We start from the raw sequence: 21694 nt of genomic DNA, 5'->3' as shown, positions 1-21694 counted from the left end.
GCAAGCTCCTTGTTCTACACGACCGAATGACATCCAACGAGAGATAGGCATATCCCTTCACTTCCAGGAGAGAGGGAGAGAGAGAGAGAGAAAGTTTTGTTGCCTATAATATCCAGGTGAGAGAGAGAGAGAGTTTTTTTCCCTGTAACATCCAGGTGAGCGAGAGAGGGAGAGAAAGTTTTGTTGCCTGTAACATCCAAGCAAGCGAGAGAGGGAGAGAAATAGAGAAATGTCTCTAGAAGTCTTTATTCACATGAAATTCGACAAAAATTCGACACCTGTTTTCTTTCCTTTTACGACTACATAGTTGTGGCACATATTATGGGTAAAAGTGGAAAATCTACAACTAATTAATTAACTAGTGGGCAACCCGTGCTTTGCACATCTTTTAAGACTCCAAATTCAAATTCTACCCAAACCTCCTCGTCTCCTTCCCCAACCTCCAAATTCTTGCCACGTGGGAGCATTGTGTGTGGTACCTTCTTGCTCAGCCACATGGCACCCTCCAGGTGTGATATTCACACTAGCTTAGGTCAGAGGTCGGAGAGGTTGGAGAAAAGGGGCATGCAATTTCCTACTTCCACCTATGCCCAGCTTCAGCCTCCGTCTTTAAAGCATTGCCCAGCTTCCAATGACGTCAACAACCTCAATTTTCAGCGACTAGCTTCAGCATCTATCTTTTCAGTACTGCCCAGCTTTATCCTCCAGCTTCCAATGACGCCCTGCTTTAGTGCTGCCTAGCTTCCAATGACATCACCAGCTTTACCCTCGATCTTCAACGCTACCCAATGACGTCAACATCTACAAGCTTTCCCTTCGTCACACTCCACCAACTTTGTGAACAGCCTACTACACATTGTGGGCTACGCTCTCTGGCCCCGTCCGGCCTTACAGGAGTGCCAAGGCCCCAACAACACCTTTATCCCTTAGCAACATCACCTTCATGGCATCCAATGTCTCCCATCGCAGCCAATGTCTCCCTCCTCCAGGTAGGTGATGGTAATTCGAGTGTCCCTTTCCTAAAAGAAAATGGTTTCTACTAAAAAGACTTTCCCTTATTGTGGTAGTGAGAGAGAGAGTGATGTATGCTTCTATTAATCTATGCCCCTTTACTACTATAAAGCCTCCAGAACATATTGTTGATTAATTAATTAGATGGTGGTTGAGGGAGCAAATATAAGACATCTATAAGCAACGAAATAAAACAAATTTTTTGGCTCTTGACTTTATTTGGTATTTTTTCTGAGTATATTAAAAGCTTAGGCATAGGTCTACCATAGTATTTCTTCCATACAGATGACAGGGTAAGAAAGTTTGACCCATCCAAGTTCGATCTGGAAAATGCAAGCCCTTTGGCATACATATGTGCCTTTTGGTGTTAGCCGCATTCCTTTCGTGGTGGTTGAGTGAAATGTTTTTTGTTTTGAAAGGGGAAAAAAAGTCTCTTTATTTTAAAGAGAGAGGGGGATAGAGAGAAAGAGGAGAGAGCCAAAAAGAGAAAAAAGAGAGCGCACCAATTCCGTGTCGCTTGCCCATTCACAAGCAAGGCTTTGCCTGCTCGTTTCAAAAATCCAGGTATCGCTGCATTTATGCCGTAATTCGTTGCACAACAATGTTCTTGGAAGCTACGTCGCTGCATTTTTGCCTTAAATCTTCCCTTTTGGCCCCTTTTTTTTCTGCACAACAATGTACTGGAATCTTATTTTCTCCATTTCTTGCCCCAAATGATCACAATAGTTGGTCAGGAAGCTATATCGCTACGTTTTTTTTTGCCTTGAATGTCTTTTCATTTCTCATTTTCACACAGCAATGAATGGAAGCTCCATCTCTGTTTTTTTTTTGGGGTTTTTTACCGTACCTTTCCTTCTGCATTTTCCCATCTCCATCTCCTGTTTTGTTGCACAAGGATATACAAGAAACTCCATTTCTACACTCTCTCTCTCTCTCTCACACACACACACACACACACACACACAAAAATCCCACAAAAAAAAACACCCACTCCAAAACACCAATTGCATCCCTAGTCTTGCACATGGATGTGCAGGTTGTATATCTCTGCTTTTCTTAACATGCCTTTTTTTTTCAACTCTTTTTTGGACGCACAGGAAGCTTTGTTTTTGCATTTTTGGCTTAATTATCCTCCTTGCTGCACAGGAAGCTCTCTCTCTCTCTCTCTCTCTCTCTCTCTCTCTCTCTCTCTCTCTCTCTCTCTCTCTCTCTCTCTCTCTTATTTTTGTTCATCTTCCTCCTTGCTGCACAGGAAGGTCTCTCTCTCTCTCTCCTCTCTCTCTCTCTCTCTCTCTCTCTCTCTCTCTCTCTCTCTCTCTTCTCTCTCTCTCTCTCTCTCTCTTTCTGCGTTTGTGTGCCAGCTATGCTGAACACGGTGTTCACGAACGGAATTTCTGCATTTCTGCCTCCAATTGCCGCATACAGGCTTCATTTTTGCACATGTGGTGCTCAACTGGCTTCATTTTTAAATCTCTCCATCCAACAAGTGACCCTTCATGTTGCAAGGGTCGCATATGATTGCCGTTTTGAAATTTAACAAGGCTAGCGAATTGTTAGACGATGCTAGAGGGGTGGTGGCACCATAGTCACCAGAAACGAGAAATGGGAATGGAAACGGGGAAACGAGCTTTTAGGGGTGGAAACAGCCATTTCCTGTGACAATATCACTTGGGAAACGAGAAACGACCATGGAAACGGATGGGGTCGTGAAATGGAGAAACGAGTTCCTAGGGGCTGAAACGGCTAGTTATTGTGACTATGGCTGGCACTTGCGCTGCTACATTAACCAGCAACGTGAGGAGGAGGAGAGGCATGAGGGTAACAACATGTAGCCACACCACCATGACTCCCCAACGATGAACTAGCGGTGCATTTTTAGGTGGTATTAAAATGCTGTGTGAGAAGTGAGTATTTTTTGATTGGTGAAGTATTTTTCGATGTGGTGGAGGGAGAGCATTAAGTACTGCTAGAACAGAGGCTACCAAAGGGAAAAGACATAAATATAGCATTTTTATGGTAGTGATGTGTGGACGTAGCCTAATAATGGGCATGGGCACTTTTTCCCTCTTTAGGAGGTTTTTTCCCCTCGAGCGTATGTACGAACTCTTATGAGTGTGTAAGTGACCTTACCATGTCACTTCACGTGGAGTTGCATGCATTGTTAGAGCTTCTCTCTCTCTCTCTCTCTCTCTCTCTCTCTCTCTCTCTCTCTCTCTCTCTCTCTCAGCTTTTCTTACATAGACATTGTATCAGATCCACCAATTGTTGTAACCTTTTTGGTCTCATAGGTCATTTTGGCCTTTTAAGGACGTTAATATATAACATTTCTTCCCCCTTTCTCTCTCTCTCTCTCTCTCTCTCTCTCTCTCTCTCTCTCTCTCTCTCTCTCTCTCTCTCTCTCTCTCTCTCTCTCTCTCTCTCTCTCTCTCTCTCTCTCTCTCTCTCTCTCTCTCTCGCGAGACCTTTCGGCTTTTTCGTTCTAGTTTCGACTCGATGCCCCCCTTCTTTGCGGTGCTTGGGCTCCTCCCTCTGCATCACGTCCCAAGTTGTGCTTTTTTCGGCTTATTTGGGTCGACCCTTTCAGTTTTCATGGGATTTGACACTGCCCTTGCATTTCAGCAAGTGGTAAGACCTTCCCTTCATCTATCTGTCTCTCATGTACATGTCTATCAGTCTATATGCCTCTCTTTTGTGGATTAGCTACCCACATTCTCTTGGCATTTTCTGTCTATGTCCCCATTTATCTTCTATCTGTCAGAATCTCTCATGTCTATCTGACAGTCTCTCTCTCTGTGGGACCACTCTACTGGCTGATTGCCTCTCTCTCTGTCTGTCTATGATCCACTCTTGTCCCTACCCTTGTGGACCCATATGAGGATATCACTTGAGGAGGGGTGTCTCAGGATCTTGTCTATCTTATCTTCTGGCTTGTCTCTCAGTCCTTGTCTAGTCTATCTGTATTGGTCTTATCTTTTGTCATGTCATAGTCTTGTCTTTCTGTCTTCCTTCTAGTGTCCACTTAAGGAGGGTGTTGGAGATAAGTGCACACTAGGTGTACTTCTCCTAGTCTAGTCTAGTCTAGTGCCATGTGGCACCTCTATAATTGTCCCATAAGTCAGTGAGTCTACTCTATCTTGTACTTCTCACCTATATATTGTGGGCGTCACATCAATGAAAGAATCAATCTTGTGTCTTGTCTACACTCATCTCAAGGTATCTCTATGCTTTGTGTCTCCTTCTAGTCTTGCTCTCATTTCAGTTTCAGTTTCAGCTTTGTCTCTCTCCCATTTTTCTTACAGGGGGAACGTGGGGGAACGGTTACATGGAACGTCTGGCTGTCGTTCCCCCTTTGCGGAACGTTTTTTATGTTTGGCCAAGAGAAAAAAAAAGAGAAAAAGTGTACCTGCTATCGCGAGCCACCTGTGGATATCCTTGAAAGACGTACCCTATTGTCGCCTGCCCGCATACTTCTGAGGCCCGTGCGGCATGCCTGCTTGACAGCTTTGAGTCACGAGTGGGCTCCTCTCTCAAGTCTCTTTAGACATCGACTCCTACTTTTCAAGAAGGCAAGGCAACAAGGCTACGTACTTTTCCCTCTCTCTTTCTCTCTCGTTCCCCCTTACCGTTCCTATTCCCCCTGTGGCCCATTCCCGTTCCCTTGATGGGGCTTCCGTTCCGTTCCCGTTCCCGTTCTGTTGCTACTATGGTTGGACCTATTGCGCCTAGGTAGGAGGAATGGCGTTGGGAGGTGGACAAGCGCACCTTAGGAGTGTGCAAGGTTCGATTTATTAATGCTGTGTCAGCAACATTAATAAATGTGAGATAAAAGTTAGTTGTGATTATGTATCACCTAAATATATATAGGCATTACCTAAAATAATACTTACCTTGCCCTTAAAAAAATGATAATTTTTAAATTAAACAATGGGGCCTCGGCAACCCATACCTAGACTCTAGAGGGGCATAGAAAAATCCTGAGACCCATTAGTCAGTTTGTTTACATAATCCAAGAAAGTTTTGTAGGTGCATATTCACGTTTTTTATTGTAGGCGCATTAGTTAAATGCCACTTACGTGGCATTTAACTAATGTCTTACACGTTTTTTATTGTAGGCGCATTAGATAAATGCCACTTACGTGGCATTTAATTAATGTCTTACACGTTACCATTCCTCCTCGCTTGTCTCCCTCGCTCCTTACTCACTGCCCCCCCCCAAGCGCGCAACCCTCCCTGTGCCACCTTTGTCGCCCCTCAGCAGGCTTTCTGTGCGTCAACCCCAACGCCCTTCCTCCTGAGATCATCCGCCAGCTACCACGCCCTTTACCACCATCTCCCCCTACTCTCCTTGTGCTTAGCGCCCACGATGCTCTCCGCCTTTCCACCGCTTGTTCAAGCATCTCCTCTCACATTGGCAACTAATCACATCGCCTCCTCACCTTCCTTACAGTAGCAAGCTCCTTGTTCTACACGACCGAATGACATCCAGCGAGAGATAGGCATATCCCTTCACTTCCATGAGAGAGGGAGAGAGTTGCCTGTAACCTCAGCGAGAGAGGGAGAGAAATAGAGCGATATCTCTAGAAGTCTTTATTCACATGCAATTCGACAAAAATTCGACACCTGTTTTCTTTCCTTTTACGACTATATAGTTGTGGCACATATTATGGGTAAAAGTGGAAAATCTACAACTAATTAATTAACTAGTGGGCAACCCGTGCTTTGCACGTCTCTTAAGACTCCAAATTTAAATTCTACCCAAACCTCCTCATCTCCTTCCCGAACCTCCAAATTCTTGCCACGTGGGAGGGTTGTGAAACTCTTCCTTAAGATAATATAGAGATCTACTATTTCTTATGGGGGCCTGCCATGTGGTACCTTCTTGCTCAGCCACATGGCACCCTCCAGGTGTGATATTCATGCTAGATTAGGTAAAAGGTCGGAGAGACTGGAGAAAAGGGGCATGGGTAATGGGCCTGTTAGCGTGTTGTTGTGAGGGTATAGAGATTGCAAGCTTTTGTAGTTGGCGAGTTGGGTGGGGACAAAGCCTGAGAGAGCGTTGTCCTTAAGGTTGAGGGTGAGGAGCCTCGCACACTATCCGATTTTGGGCACAACATCAATAGCTTCAGCTTTCGTTCTTTAGGGGGTTGCCCAGCTTCCAACGACGCCAATAGCCTCTGTCTTTAGCAATTTCCTACTTCCACCTATGCTCAGCTTCAGCCTCCGTCTTCACAGCATTGCCTAGCTTCCAACGACGTCAACAGCCTCCATTTTCAGCGATTCCTTGCTTCTAGCTTCAGCCTCCGTCTTCTCAGTGCTGCCCAGCTATTAATGACGCCCAGCTTCAACCTCCAGCTTCCAACGACGCCCAGCTTTAGCGTAGCCTAGCTTCCAATGACAGCACCAGCTTTGGCCTCGGTCTTCAACGCTGCCCAATGACGTCAACATCTACAAGCTTTCCCTTCGTCAACACTCCACCAACTTTGTCAACAGCCTACTACACATTGTGGGCTACGCTCTCTGGCCCCGTCCGGCCTTACAGGAGTGCCAAGGCCCCAACAACACCTTTATCCCTTAGCAACATCACCTTCATCGCACCGAGCGTTTCCCATCGCAACCAATGTCTCCCTCCTCCAGGTAGGTGGTGGTAATTTGAGTGTCCCTTTCCTAAAGGCAAATGGCTTCTACTAAAAAGACTTTCCCTTATTGGTAGTGTGAGAGAGTGATTTATTCTCCTGTTAATCTATGCCCCTTTACTATAAAGCCCTGAAGAACATATTGTTGATTAATTAATTAGATGGTGGTTGAGGGGGCAAATATAAGACATCTACAAGCAATGGAATAAAACTATTTTGTTGGCTCTTGACTTTATTTGGTATTGTTTCTGAGTCGATTAAAAGCTTAGGCATAGGTCTACCATAGTATTTCTTCCATACAGATGATAGGGTAGTGGTTTCCCAACCCAAGAAAGTTTGACCCATCCAAGTTTGATCTGGAAAATAAAGCCCTTTGGCATACATATGTGCCTTTTGGTGTTAGCCGCATTCCTTTCCCGGTGGTTGAGTGAAATGTTTTTTGTTTTGAAAGGAGAAAAAAGAGTCTTTTTTTGTTTTGTTTTGAAAGGGAAAAAAAGTGTCTTTTATTTTAAAGAGAGAGGGCAATATGGAGGGAGAAAGAGAAAGTGGAGAGCCCCAAAACGAGAGAGAAAGAGGAGAGCGCACCAATTCCTTGAAGGTGGGAGGCGTAGCCAAGCTGCTGCCATCTTTCCACAAGCAAGGCTTTGCTTCGATCTCAATCCTCCTGCTCCTTTCAAAAATCCAGGTATGCGCTTGCTTCCTTTGATGACGAGGAAAACTATATCGTTGCATTTATGCCGTAATTCGTTGCACAACAATGGTCAGGGAAGCTTTTTGCCTTGAATGTTCCCTTTTGCACCCTTTTGGTTTTTCTGCACAACGATGCACTGGAATCTTCTTTTCTCCATTTCTTACCCCAAATGATCTGTCTACCTCCCTTTTTGTTGTACAACAGTTGGTTAGGAAGCTATATCGCTACGTTTTTTGTGCCCTCAATGTCTTTTCATTTCTCATTTTCACACAGTAATGAATGGAAGCTCCATCTCTGTTGTTTTTTTTTGGGGGTTTTTTACTGTACCTTTCCTTCTGCATTTTCCCATCTTCATCTCTTGTTTTGTTGCACAAGGATATACAAGAAACTCTATTTCTACACACTCTCTCTCTCTCTCTCTCTCCCTCTCTCCCGGACGGAGTTTGCTGCACCTCCTATGCTAGTAGAGGCCCTCTTCCAGACGATCTGCTTCATACAGAGGACCAAAGATATGCCATCAGATCGACTCTCACATAGAGCTTTTGAGGCGTCTAGGCAGCTCGTAGATAGGAGATCATGGTATTCACAAATGATAAAGTGGCTCACTCAGCATGGTCTCGACATAGATCTCTCCAGTATGATATACATGCACCACACATCCACCTCTCTCACAGTGAGAGGAACAGAGTCCTTCGGCAGGATTTATGGCAGCGGTACACTCAAGAGACTTGGATTACACCTAGTCAGCCTCTACCGCCGAAGATGCTATACTACAGAGATCAGTTTATGCGTACCTCAGCGGATGGATTCATACAGAGACCTGGATACATGGATGTGTACATGCCTCACAGTGCCCGAGTGGGGCGATTGGCCAGCTCAGAGTGTCATCACACCAGCTTGAGATTGAGGCAGGTAGGGCAGCACGGTTCCCAGAGCAGAGAGGATATGCAGACTATGCCAGGAGGAGGTTGAGAGTGAGGAACATTGTGTATGCAGATGCATAGCATATAGTGTCATTAGAGAGAGATACATCACCATCTTCAGTGGACATCCCTCACTCCGCCAGATCATGGAGTCTGCGGACCAGCGCAGATTTGGCCAGTTCTTGCTCTCCTAAATTTTAGGAGTGTGGTCCTTTGTATTCTAGGATAATCCCCCATTCCCAAAGCTTGTACTTTTCAAATATTTAAACATCCTGGAGTCCACCAGACTCCTTTCAGACTGGGAAATGTCCAGGCTGGTGACATCAGCACCATATCCAAGAGCGGCTAGCTCACTTACACTTACACCCGGAGATCATGTTCCGAGGTATTTTTGCCTCGCCATCGCGTATGTATCACATATTACACCCCCATTATGGTACTGGTTGGAGCTAGACAGATCTGCATTGCATTCTTGTATACCCTGCGCATATAGGTTGCATACTGAGCCTCTAGCAGTAGTGCTCTATCCATCACACCCCCCCACTAGCTCAATACTTTCATACTTTATTTCATGTTCATTTTGTCCTTTTTATCTCTTGACATCCAGAAGACATTGACAGTTGTACATTGATTTGTCTCATAGGTCGAGATCGGCCTCTAGTAGACGTTATACGGCTTTCTTTCTTTCTTTCTTTCTCTCTCTCTCTCTCTTCTCTCTGTCTTTGTTGGTGTTTTGCATCAAGGCTCCTATTTAGTCACTTAGGGCTGAAAGAAAGCACATAGGGCTTCCGTGCATGTGACATCATAGCATCAAGCTGAGCAAGGCTAAGTGCTGAAGGTGTCCCAAGAAGGTGCATAGGTCCAAGGATAGTAACATAGCCAGGGTAGAAATCCCATGGGGCTGGTCGGTGCCAGCAAAACCCAAGGGAATGGCAGCCCTAAGAGTTGAATGCCATTTGGGGCATACCAAGAAAGGCTTTCGGGAAAACAGTTCCAACGGGGTGGAGCAAGGATGCTAAGATTGACCTCGAAAAGGAGACGATTGAAGTGTTCAAGGACAGGACATGAAGGCAAGGGGACAATGTGGAACAGATGCAGAAGTCTCAATACCAGATCTGGAGTGGAATCGGAGACATGGCAAGGTTTTTAGTGAAAGGTTGCCAAGATGGAAGGATGACAGTCATCCAAGGTCAAAGGGTGGAATCCTGTCATCAAGTTTAGCAGGAGGGGATGTAATGTGCCCACATGGACATGGTTGATTTCCAGTAGGGGAGTAGCAGCCTTGACAGGCATGGAAAGGCATCTCATTGGACTAGGAGCTAGTCGTCCAGGCACAACAGGTGTCATCCTTCATGTCGGCAGCATATATCTCATTATGGGTCCATGGAACTGGCCGACCAACAGTCGGCCAGTTGAATGTATCTTCCTAGAGCCTATAAAGGCAAGTCATTGCTCATTAGTAGATCTTCTGATCCCATCCTTGTGGCAGGTCCAGAGTTAGGGATTTTAAGGTTTAGATTTACCTGTTTTGGAAGGCCAAAAGCCATAGAATCTGTAGTCATCTTTGACACTTTGACCTCTCTTTGGGTTGAAGACTTGTACCTTTTCTTGGGTTAAGAGCTCGATCCCTTTTGAAAACTTGCAACCACTTATTCCTCCCCTCATCCTTGTACCATGGTTGTTAGCGGGATGAGCATATGAGGGCTTCATACTCCATGATACCCACCTAGGGGCTCTACATCCCGTGGCTGCCCTCACTCTGGCACCACCGATATGTGATATTGAAGAACCATTTGGCTGCATTTTCTTGTTTGGACCAAAAACAACTACCTTTGTACGGTGCATTTTCCAAATGTGTACCAATTCAACACCTCTAGGACTTCCACCAATGTCACATGCACTCTGCACTATGGTGCTATGTGACACTGGCTCAACATTATACGTAAAATCATATAGTATTAATACCTTTTTAGGATTATTTGTCATATGCCGTGGTCCCATTGTGAGCCCGAGTTTGGGACACGCCAGGCACGAGCTATGTAGGTCTATCAAGACATGCACTGGCTAATCCTGAAGAGGCAACAAGATAAAGAACTAGATAGAACCAGATTAGGAGCTTGTGTTGCTAGGTTTTAGGCAGGATCTTCTTGTGGAAAAGGACAGGAGGTTGTCAGCCAAGTGTGAAGGGGTTCTCAACTTTTCTATCAGCTGTAGAAATGTATGTGATTATTTGTCCTGGATGTGAGGGCAAAAGGACGAAAGGACCAGATGTACGAGAGATCAGAGCAAAGCAACATAGCATGAAATTGGTGAGCGAGTCTATATATAATGGTGACTGAACATATGTACAAGAGCCCTTTGATGTGAGGTGACTCTAAGTAGCAGAAGACGGGTGCAGAAACAAGGACGATGTCGGAGCCGAAGCACGGCTGGTGACAAAGGCTCGCGTCGATGTGAGGCAAAGGCACTTCGTGCAGTGGTCGGTGTCGAAGGCTCGTGTTGGTGGATGCAGAGCCACTCTAAGGTGGTAGTGAGCAGTGGAAGCTGAAGTGGTGATGATGTCGATGATGATGCAAACTCTGGTGACAAGGGTGCTGCGGTAACTGAATAGTAATGAAGAGTAGAGAGGGCTGCTGTCCCGAGTGGTGCAAGCTCTGGTGACAAGGGTGCTGCAATACTCGAGGGGTGGTGTGGAGCAGAGAGGGCTGCCGTCCCGAGTGGTGTAGTGGTGCAAGCTCTGGTGACAACGGTGCTGCAATACTTGAGGGGTGGTGAGGAGGAGAGAGGGCTGCCATCCCGAGTGGTAAACTGTAGAAGAAAAATAATGATAAACTGTAGCAGAGAGTGGGCTGCTGTCCCAAGCGGTGTAGTGATGATAAAATGCTGAGGTGCTATACTGTGTAGCAGAGAGTGGCTTCTGTCCCATGAACTGAGGAAAAACGCTGATGTGCTTTGTGTAGTAGAGAGGGGGCTGCTGTCCAAAGGTGTGGCTTGATATAAAACGCTGATGTGCTGACCTGTAGCAGAGAGTGGCTTCTGTCCCAAAATGTGGCCTGATGTAAAACGCTGATGTGCTGACCTGAAGAGCCGATGATGATGAAGCAGATGATGTGCAGTCTCCGGGAGCAGCAACAGTAGTAGAAGTGGTACTAAGTATGTCTATGAAGTGGTACAAAAGACTGAATGAAGAGGGAATGCTATATATAGTCAAGCGGGCTGCTGGTTGGCCAGTGAAAGGGCAATCGGCCAGCAACAAGACATAAAAAAATCTAAGAAATCCAGAATAATCTAGATAAATACCCTTTTTAGGGCTGGACAAAATGCCATTTTCAGACACCCCCTCTCAGGCCAAAAGGGGACCATGAGAGAAGATGAAGGATGCCAGGGTCCCACACTGACACATTGGTAGAAGGAATGTATCCCCCTCTAGAAGCAAAGTCTAAGAAAGTCAGAGAGGGCGATCGTGACGACAAAGGTGGTGAAGGTGAGTTGATGTAGATGGGTTGATTGTCTCCCAATGTAAGATCTTGAACAAGGCTCTCCATTGAGTAAGAAGTCCCATTTCCTGTGTGGTCCAGATCAGAGTTTGGAGAATCAACTTCTGGTGAAAAAAATTGGTCTTCCGAGAGTGCGGGTAGATGATCCATGCTGTGTGCTCTCGAGGTCTTCAATCCCTTTGCTCACGGTAGTTCTGATACCATGCGAGGGCGAACCCGAGTGGTGTAGTGGTGCAAGCTATGGTGACAAGGGTGTTGCAGGGTGCTGCAATACTTGAGGGGTGGTGAGGAGCAGAGAGGGCTTTTTGCAATAGGCTGGCACACAAGGGCTGGATTGTCTCCCTCTCTCGTGAAAACAGACTGGCTGAATTGCTTTTTCTCTCTTTCTTTCTCTAGGGGAAAGCGACACAAGGATTGCAAGTTTCTCTCTCTCTTTGTGAGCAGGTGGGACTGCAGGAAGTGTCAAAATGAGTCTCTCTTTTCACTGGCTCGTGATTGTTTCGGAGTTGTTTCTCTGGCCCTTTGTGAGAGGAAGGGTTTGGCAGTTTGGAGGGTGGAAGCAGGGCAAGTTTTTGGACTGACTTGGAAGAGTTTGTGGACTGTTTCATGGCTGAGTTTGTGGCTATGTTCATGGGCCAGTTAGATGCATATTCAAGGCCTCATGGATGCACTGTCTTGGCTGATTAGAGGAGATAACAACGTGGTTTTTTTGGGACACAAGGCTGTGTATAACCTCTATGCTAAGAGGTCCAGAGGATTGGTAGATTGGACATGCAAACATACAAGCCATGAATGGCCATGATGTACTCATTTAAACTTTTCCATTGAATTATTTAAACTTTTCCATTGAATTTGAATAAAGAAATACCGAAAGGGACGCCAAGCTTTGGGGCCAACAGGTGTCATTCTTCTTTTCGTGTTGGAGCACTCTAGCTCCCATATATTTGTTTTATTTGCTGGATTACAACTGGTTTGGGTGACTGCTAGTCTACCGCACTTTGGTTTCTTCCAGAGGCCGGTTTCAAGGTTCCGTTGTTGGGACCATCACCAACTTTCTTAAGGGGGTGAGCTCGTGGTTGTCTTGAGGAAAATCGCCGTTGAAAATTTCAGCAAGACGTCAGACTATGAGGATGACTATGATGATGAGGAAGAGCAAGAGACCACTCCTGCGAGGATTGAATCTGAGGATGTACTTGTAGGAGAACAGGCTGCAGAAGATGCATGTTATGAGGATGTAACGCAGTCAGGAGATATGCCAAGTAAAGAGGAAGATGATGCCCAGTTCAAAGCCTGTTTGGCAGGGGCAGTGGATGTGCTTATGCAGCTCACACAAAGTGAGAAGTTTGCTGAATTTATGAGGGCCCCTTTTGAGCCTAAGAAGAAGAAGAAGAAGAAGGTGCGTTTTAGGAACCCATCTCAGGGCAATAGTGGTGCCTTCCCACAAGATCCTGCTTTTGGACAGTTTTCTAACATGCAGAACACTTATGATGCAAATCCACAGAGTTCCTTTTTCGGACAGCCACCTATTCTGCATCAATCTATGCATCCAGGTTATTTTGGCGGTGGTTCCGTGTTCCAATCTATGACTGGGGGTTACCCTCAGGGAGGTATGGGAATGCAAGGGAATTTTGGAGCTAATTTTCAGCCTGGTATGCAAGGCAATATGTATGGTGGTATGCAGCTCGGAATGCAAGGGAATACGTATGGGGGCATGCAGCCCGGAATGCAAGGAAACATGTATGGGGGCATGCAGCCCAGTATGTATAGTGATATGTTTGGAAACATGGGAGGATCAACAAGATTGCATGGTATGCAAGGTGTGAGAACTGGCAATGTTGACCCTACTATGGGCATGAATGCAGGGGGTAGCAATCTTGTGAGGCCACTTCCTTACGATAATCTAACGCCTATAGGTAAGGCGAAGGATTGTAAGGAAGGGGGAGCTGCAGTGAAATTTGACACATTCAGTGGGGCCAAAGACAGGCTCAAGGCTCTTACCTTTTTACAGCAGTTTGATGTTGCTTTTTCTGGTGGAAATTACACGGAATCCTCGAAGGTGAGAAAAGTTGCGACTTTTCTCAAGGGCAATGCATTGTAGTGGTGGTCCACTCTTCTTTTGCAGGGCATAGCACCATCTATTTGGGTACAGTTTAAACAGGTGTTCTCTTCCGTGTGGCTCACATCTACATTTGAGGTGGATGTAATGACGGCATGGCATAAGTTGGATTCATCGAAATGTGAGAATCTTGAGGATTACAACAAGAAGTTTTGGGAAGCTTTACTCCTAGTTACTTCTTATCGTATAGTGCCATTGTCAGAGCAAGTTGAGAAGTATTGTTGTGGGTTGCCCAAGGAAGTGCGTGACTATTGCATTAAGACTCCAGTAACAAATGTCGCATATGATAGAAAATGGCATAATGGCAAATGCGTTACTCACTGGGATTTCAATTGGATTTAAGGGCATCAAAAGCACTGGCAAGAAAACTGAAAAGTCAGGACATCCATCGGGTGATGCAACAATGCCTGCAGAGAAGCAGCGTAAGATGTTACCAATGCCCAAGAGAACTCCTGAGGAGAAACAAGCTTTGTTGGATGGCAAGAAATGCTTTTTCTGTACCGAAGAGGGACATATGTCTTTCAATTGTCCCAAGCATAAGTCCCAAGATGCAAAAGATGATGAATCTCAATCTAATTTGTTTGTGTTAGATAAAGACAAGACTGATTTCCTACGTGAGTACCAGGATTGCTTTTTCGAGTCATTGCCAGAAGAACTTTCTCCAGAAAGGCCAGAAGATCTTTCTCCAGAAAGGCCAGAAGATCATGCTATTGATCTTATTCCGGGGAGCACCCCACCAAATAGGCCGTCGTACCGCGTTAGTGCAGCCCAACAAGAGAAAATTATGAGCCAGGTACAGGAGTTGTTGAAAAAGGGGTTGATTTAGCCTAGCTCATCACTCTTTTGTTCGCCTGTGCTCTTAGTGCAAAAGAAAGATGGTTCTTGGCGCATGTGTATAGATTACATGGCGCTAAACAAGAACACCATGAAAAATCGATTTCCTATTTCGAGGATCGATGACATATTGGACCGCTTACAAGGTTCCATAGTCTTTAATCGGACAAACTTGAAAAGGGGGTATCATCAGATACGCATTAGACCCGAGGATGTACATAACACAGCATTTCAGACCACCTTTGGGCTATATGAGTTCTTGGTCATGTCCTTTGGCTTGACAAATGCTCCGGCCACCTTTAACAAGATGATGGAGAGGATTTTCCAGCCTCATAGAGCGTTTGTGGGCACATTCTTTGATGACATGATTGTGCATTTACGCTAAGAGGAGGAGCATAGGGAGCATTTGGCCACAGTGTTTGAAGAACTCTGGAAGCATAGGTTGGTCATAAATGGCTAGAAGAGTGAGTTCTTCTTGGAAGAAATACACTTCTTGGGGCATATCGTGTCTAAAGATGGAGTTCGTATGGATCCTTCGAAAGTGGAAGCAATTCTCAATTGGCCAGATTTGAGGACCGTGCATGATGTACGCAGCTTTTTGGGATTGTATTCCTATTACAGGCGGTACATACGGTATTTTGCTGAGATTGCTTCGCCGCTTCATGCTTTAACTAAGAAGGGAACTCTGTTTTGATGGGCTGATCGAGAAATTGCAGCCTTTAAAAAGCTTAAAGAAAAGCTTACTTCGGATCTTGTATTGGTACTACCGGATCTCCGAAAGGCTTTTGTTGTCCAGTGTGATGCATGTGGGAACAACATTGGGGCAGTTCTCATGCAGGAAGGACATGTGATAGAGCCTATGAGAGTCATATATTACAGAATGCCGAGAAGCATTTACAGGTCTATGAGAAAGAGATGTTGGTTGTAATTCGTACTCTTTCTACATGGAAACACTATTTGCTTGGGGTTGATTTCACTGTGCAGCCAGATCATTAGACCTTGCATTATTTCCTCACGCAAACTAAACTTTCTGAGAAGCATATGAGATGGGCCAACTTTTTGTCTATGTTCCACTTTCAGATTGTACATGTGAAGGCAAAAAGAATGTTGTGGCAGATGCTTTGTTACGCAAGCCACAGGTCTCAGCAGTTTCACTTGCTTATCATCATGAGCTTGATGAGATGAAAGAGTAGTATGCCCAAGATGAGGATTTTGGCAGGGTCTATGATCAGATGTCTGAGGGTCAGCGGCATGATCATTATATTCTTAGGGATGGCTTCTTGTTGATGCATGGTAGACTGTGTGTTACCAGGCAGTTACGACTCAAGGTTCTGATTCAAAGTCATGCTCCACCGTATGCAGGTCATAGAGGCATTGACGCCACGGTAAAGGCAGTTGAGGCTTTCTTTTATTGGCTGACCTTGAGAAGAGATGTTGATGCTTTTGTTAGGCAATGCATCGTATGTCAGAAGGTGAAGTTTGACCGTCAGAAAGCAAATGGGCTTCAACCCGCTTTGGAAAGCCACCTCTTTCCACAATATTGGTAACAAAATCTTTTTGCCCCACCTCTCTTGGAGTCATATTTATTAACAATATCCACTTGCTACCAATAGTCACTCTGGGTGAATTCCTTCTCATTCTCTCTCTCAAGATGTGGCTGTCTAGATGCCATGAGAGTAACAAAGAAAAGAAATGCTTGCAAGAATGGGGATGGAAAAGAAAAGGGGCAAACACAAAAAGAAAAGGGGAGAATGTGTACTCTGCACCAATTGAATAGATAAGTGAAAGAAAAGGGGAGGATTTGCAGTGCAGTGGGAGTGAAAAAAGATACGAAAGAAGAGCTGAAAAATGGGGCTTGTACTTTGCTACAGAAAAAGAGCACAAATGGGGCTTTTTTCCTCACACGTGGATGCGCAACCAGCTAGCCGATTTGGGCTTTTTTTTTTCTCCTCACACCTGCGGCCGTTTCAATGATACTTTGGGCTTAAAAAAAAAAAAATCTTCGTATGGGCGACATGTTTCGAAAAAGATCCTAGCCTGTTTTTAGTCGTTTTAACTACTGCACGGTGGGCGTCCTCGATCGCGTGTCCATTTGGGGTTTTTTTTGGAGCATGGTGTTATGTGGCACATGAAACGGCTGTTTCGCTTCATGCGAAATGTCTCTCACAAGGAAGAAACGTCGGAAATGCACCATTTCGGCCAGGCAAAAACGTTTCCCTACTAGAAACGCGTTTTTGGCATGTCACCAAGGTGAAATGCGGTTTCTGCCCACAAGCCCTCGTTTCCAGCGTTTCTCGTAACTGTGGTCCACTTATGTGCAACAATGTGAGTTTTGTCAGAAAGTGAAAGCTCCTTGTGGGAAGAAGATAGGGTTGTTATAGCCTTTACCCATTTCCAAAGGACCCTTTCAAGATATCTCGATGGATTTTGTGACGAACCTGTCTCCCAGTCTGGTTAAGCGTGATACTCAGTGTTTGACGATTGTTGATCGTTTTAGCAAATTTGTTATGCTTATTTCTTGTAGGGCTAATGTAACTGTTGAGGATGTTGCTAGATTGTTTATACAACATTGGTATCCCATAGGTGGCATACCTAGGAGCATTGTGTTAGATCGAGATGCCAAGTTTACCAGTCATTTCTGGAGGGCATTATTGTAACATGCAGCGGAAGTATTCGTAATTTGAGGATTCTGTCTCACATGTCACACCGTCTTTTGTATCTTGAGTTTCACGAGTTTAGCAATCCACTTTATGACTTCAAACTTTAAGAGATTTGAGAGAGAGATAGAAACTGTACACCGTATGGGGTCCCGAATTACCCACTGAAGGGCCCCCTATCCCGTTACCGGAATAGTATTTGCTTTATTTGTTTGACTAGACTGACTGGGGACTGATGATAAGTCAGACGCAAGATCTCAGAGGACCAAGAGTCAGGCTGAACTGTACACAGTTGTAGAAGCACCAATGATGACCAATCTCGAGTCTATGCACTCTTCCCAATGGATGTAGGAAGGCTGCAAATCTGAGGCTGAGAGAAGGGGCTGATTGGGACTGTTCTAGGCTATGTATGAATGCTGAAAATGAGTATGAATGCTGAGTTTTACCTTCACCAAGTGGCTGTAGCAAAGCGATGCAAACAAGGATGTTGAAAACTGTATGAATGCTAAAAACGCAAGAGGATTTGTAGGCTGAATGCTGTAGATGCTGCGTTTTACTGAATGAAGGCTGAATTGCTCAAGCGTTGATGCTCTTATATGTTGATGGATGAAACGCTGATGGATGATCTGCTGAATTCTCCAATCGCTTATGCTCCTTGTGGTGAAGGCTCCAAGCGTTGAGGTCTTCAAGGCTTAATGAATGAATGAATGATATGCTCAGCTATTTATATGGACAATTGATGCTGGTCGGCTGGCTACAGAGTTGGCTGATTGCATCTTGTCTTGGATAAATGGATAAATGATGTAAAAATGCCCAATAAATGCTATAAATTATGGGAATAATATTGGGTAAATTCTGATGAATGCTAGATGTTATTTGAAGGCTTCTGCAATGGTCTAAATGCAGTGGATGAATGCTATGCATTATGCAGAGTGCTTTCTAATGCAAACCCTAAGGCTTCTACTGACTCTACATGCATGAATGCATCTCTTCAAGTGGGTTAAGGGACTTGAACTGACTGACTGATTGTCTAAGGCTGAGAATGATCTACGTAGCTCGTGCCTGACTTATCCTGGATTGAGGATTACAATGGGGTTATGATGTACGACAAATATCATCCTAAAAGGTGCTAATAATGTACAATGTTGCATTGATAAGATGATGAGCCATCTTGTCACCATGCACTACAGTGCAGAGTGCATGTGACAATTATTTGATAACTTTGGGACTGAGTTGAATTTTTCCAGTGCATTTCACCCACAGACGGACAACCAGATGGAGATTTACAATCAATTGGCGTTCGATGTGCTAAAGTGTTGTGTTCACGACCAACAAGGTAAGTGGGAACAGTATTTGCCTTTGGTTCGTGCTGTTTTAAATGATTCTTTTTCTTCAGCTATTGGTAAGCGCATGAGGCAGCATTTGGAACCGTTCTAGTCTTTGTTGACCAGGATGTCATCCTTAGTGCTTGAAGCGAATAGAATGACGAAGTCTTACAAAGAGATCTTGGAGTTTGTGAAGGATAGATTGGCTAAAGTGCAAGAGGCCTACACTTGGTAGGCCAACAAGGACAGAAGAGATGTGATCTTGTCGGAAGGAGATTGGGTTTATCTCAGGATAATGAAGCAAAGGTTGAAACAGGTAGACAAGCGATGCCCAAAGTTGTTGTTTTGGGACTTCGGACCCTTTCCCATTTTGAAGAAGATCAATGAGGTTTCCATGAGGCTGAAGCTACAACTCAGTTGAACTATGCACAATGTGCTCAATTCCAGCTGGTTGAAGCCTTATATTGGACCTCCTCTCTCCGACGTCCACGATGAACAGGAACCAGATTTAGTGGACGAAGCCATAGTCACAAGAAACGTTTCGAGGTTTTTTCCGTTTCGAGTTTTTTGGGGTTTTGTTTCGTAAGGTTTCGTCCCCCAGCTAAGAAACCGCGAGGTTTCGAAAAATCAATATTTTCATTAATTCTTAAATATTTTAAAAAAACTTATAGAAGCTACCTAAAACTGCCCCGGTCAGCCATTTAGCGTTTGGCTTTCCTCTTTAGCCATTTTGCTTCAGGCATTCCGCATTAAAGCATTCAGCTTCAGCATCCAATAGCTTCTACATCAGCTGTTTCAGTCAGCTTTGCCCGGTCAGTCGTTCAGCGTTTAGGTTTCCTCATTCAACCATTCTGCTTCAGGCATTCCGCATTAAAGCATTCGACTTTAGCATTCAGCTATTCAACCATTCGGCTCCAAGCTTTCAGCCATTCAATCCTTCAGCTTCCATAATTGGCTATAGACCTATTTCGACTTTAGCTTTGAGCATTTGGCACTTGGCTTACGGCATTCAACGTTCGGCTCTTCTGTCTCTAGTCACGAAGCTGAATTTATGGTTCCATAACAGATCCTTCTTTGTCGTTTCAAGCATGGCTTTGGCTGAAGAGAAAGAGACTTCCTCATGAACTTTAAAGAACGAGGGACACACGAAGCGATGTGGCTTGACAAGAACTTCTTCGAAGATTTCTTGGCATTATTGACGAACTATTTGGAGGCTTTGTGGCTTCCATGAAGTTAAGCAGAAGGGGATGTCACGTGCATCCTGCACTTGGATGCCACGTGGACATATTTGTACAAGTAGGTGCAGGACCTGGAGTGGAAACTGGTCCCTTGTGAGCCCCAGTCCGGGACGAGTCAGCCAAGGTTCCACTCTAAGCGACCAAGGTCAAGTTTACAAGTCCCGTACAATGCACATGAATCAATGCCAGTCTATACTGTGAGTCACCCTTTGGAATGATGATAGGTGTTCTAGGTGTTTGGTTTGTAGCCAGATACTAGGCATATGTGTAACTCGCGGCGGCGGGTGCTCGGGGGACTAGGGCCTTTGACACACTTGTTGATACCATCAATGCATATTAAAACATTTAAACATGGCCACAGCCTTAACACATATCCATCATCACTTTGCATAAAACATAAAGCTGGACAAAACATCCACAAATGTTGCAAATGGAGCTTGCACGAGTGACACTGCATAGAGGTCGGAATGGGCCGACCCCCCCCCTTGGAGTATTTTATTACCCAAGGAGAATAATATCATGTACAAGCTTTGAGGGCCTTACTCTCCCCACGGGAGATGCCGGATTATCCATATACAAATGCCATAACACAGCCCAACACAAGGCAACCAAGCCGGAGCATAGGCTGTAGAAATGCCGAGCCAACAATATAATCCATATACCTCCGTGTGGGTACTGATTCTTCCCCAAAAAAACCACGGGTCTTCATGCAATAGAGCTAGTACAGCAAGTACAACTCTCCATTCAGTCGGTACAGCAGGTACAATGGTTGGTACAGCAGGTACAGCGGTTGGTACAGCCAGTACGGTGGCTGGTACAGCAGGTACAGCAAGTACAGTGGCTGGTACAGCAAGTATAGTGGCTGGTACAGCCGGTACGGTGGCTGGTACAGCAGGTACAGCAAGTACAAATGCTGGTACAACACATACAATGGCTAGAAATCATAATAAATGATTGACTTGTCTCACTTTGATCCACTTTCTAACAAGTGTGAGGCCACTTGTCTCACTTTGGTCCACTTTCTTGCCACATGTCCCAATCTAAGAGATGGGTCCTTCCATAATCTTTACCTCCCAACTGGTAGACATTCTGTCATAGGCACGTTGCCAACTCTTGGTATCTGCTCAATTCCAGATGTAATGACGTGAACAGAATTTCCATCGGAGTCGGGCCAAAAATAGCAACTCTCCTAAATTTTAGGAGTGTGGTCCTTTGTATTCTAGGATAATCCCCCATTCCCAAAGCTTGTACTTTCCAAATATTTAAACATCCTGGAGTCCACCAGACCCCTTTCAGACTGGGAAATGTCCAGGCTGGTGACATCCTCCCCAACTTCTTAAAAGTTGTCCGCAACTTTAAGCTTTAAGCCATATATTCAAGATATAATCATGTCCCATCGATTGGGCGAGACGAGACAGTCTCAAAAATCCAATATAACTGAAGAATCCATGTCCCAAAGAAATGGGCGAGACTAAATAAGTCTCCATAATACCAATATCAAAATCATGTCCCAAGATAAATGGGTGAAACAAAAACAGTCCCATAAGTCCAGATATCATAATCATGTCCCAAGATAAATGGGCGAGACAAATCACTCCCATATGTCCAGATATCATAATCCATGTCCCAAGTAAATGGGCGAGACAAAACAGTCCCATAAGTCCAGATATCATAATCCATGTCCCAAGTAAATGAGCGAGACAAAATAAGTCTCCTGTCAACAAGACATCGGTCCACATGACCCTTGGCATAGACATAAGTCCCGGGGT

At 44.8% G+C, this 21694-nt stretch overlaps 1 protein-coding gene across 3 annotated transcripts in view; it reads left to right on the top strand.

Annotated features, from left to right (window-relative positions):
• Window positions 1-1518: 1518 nt before the first annotated feature.
• Window positions 1519-21694, top strand: part of LOC147617564 (dihydroneopterin aldolase 2-like) — a 37060-nt gene continuing 16884 nt past the window's right edge. Inside the window, exon 1 of one of the 3 annotated variants that reach the window (XM_086775845.1) lies at window positions 1519-1575. The gene's annotated coding sequence lies outside the window, so the exon portion shown is untranslated. Of the gene's footprint in view, window positions 1576-6007; window positions 7330-21694 lie in introns of those variants that run through there. The other 2 variants (XM_086775843.1, XM_086775844.1) reach the window with 2 other exon arrangements.

Source organism: Cibotium barometz, chromosome 36, assembly GCF_041138505.1.
Source record: "Cibotium barometz isolate CiBa-2024 chromosome 36, ASM4113850v1, whole genome shotgun sequence".
NCBI classification, from domain to species: Eukaryota; Viridiplantae; Streptophyta; class Polypodiopsida; order Cyatheales; family Cibotiaceae; genus Cibotium; species Cibotium barometz.
This window is presented reverse-complemented; position numbering and strand designations above follow the sequence as displayed.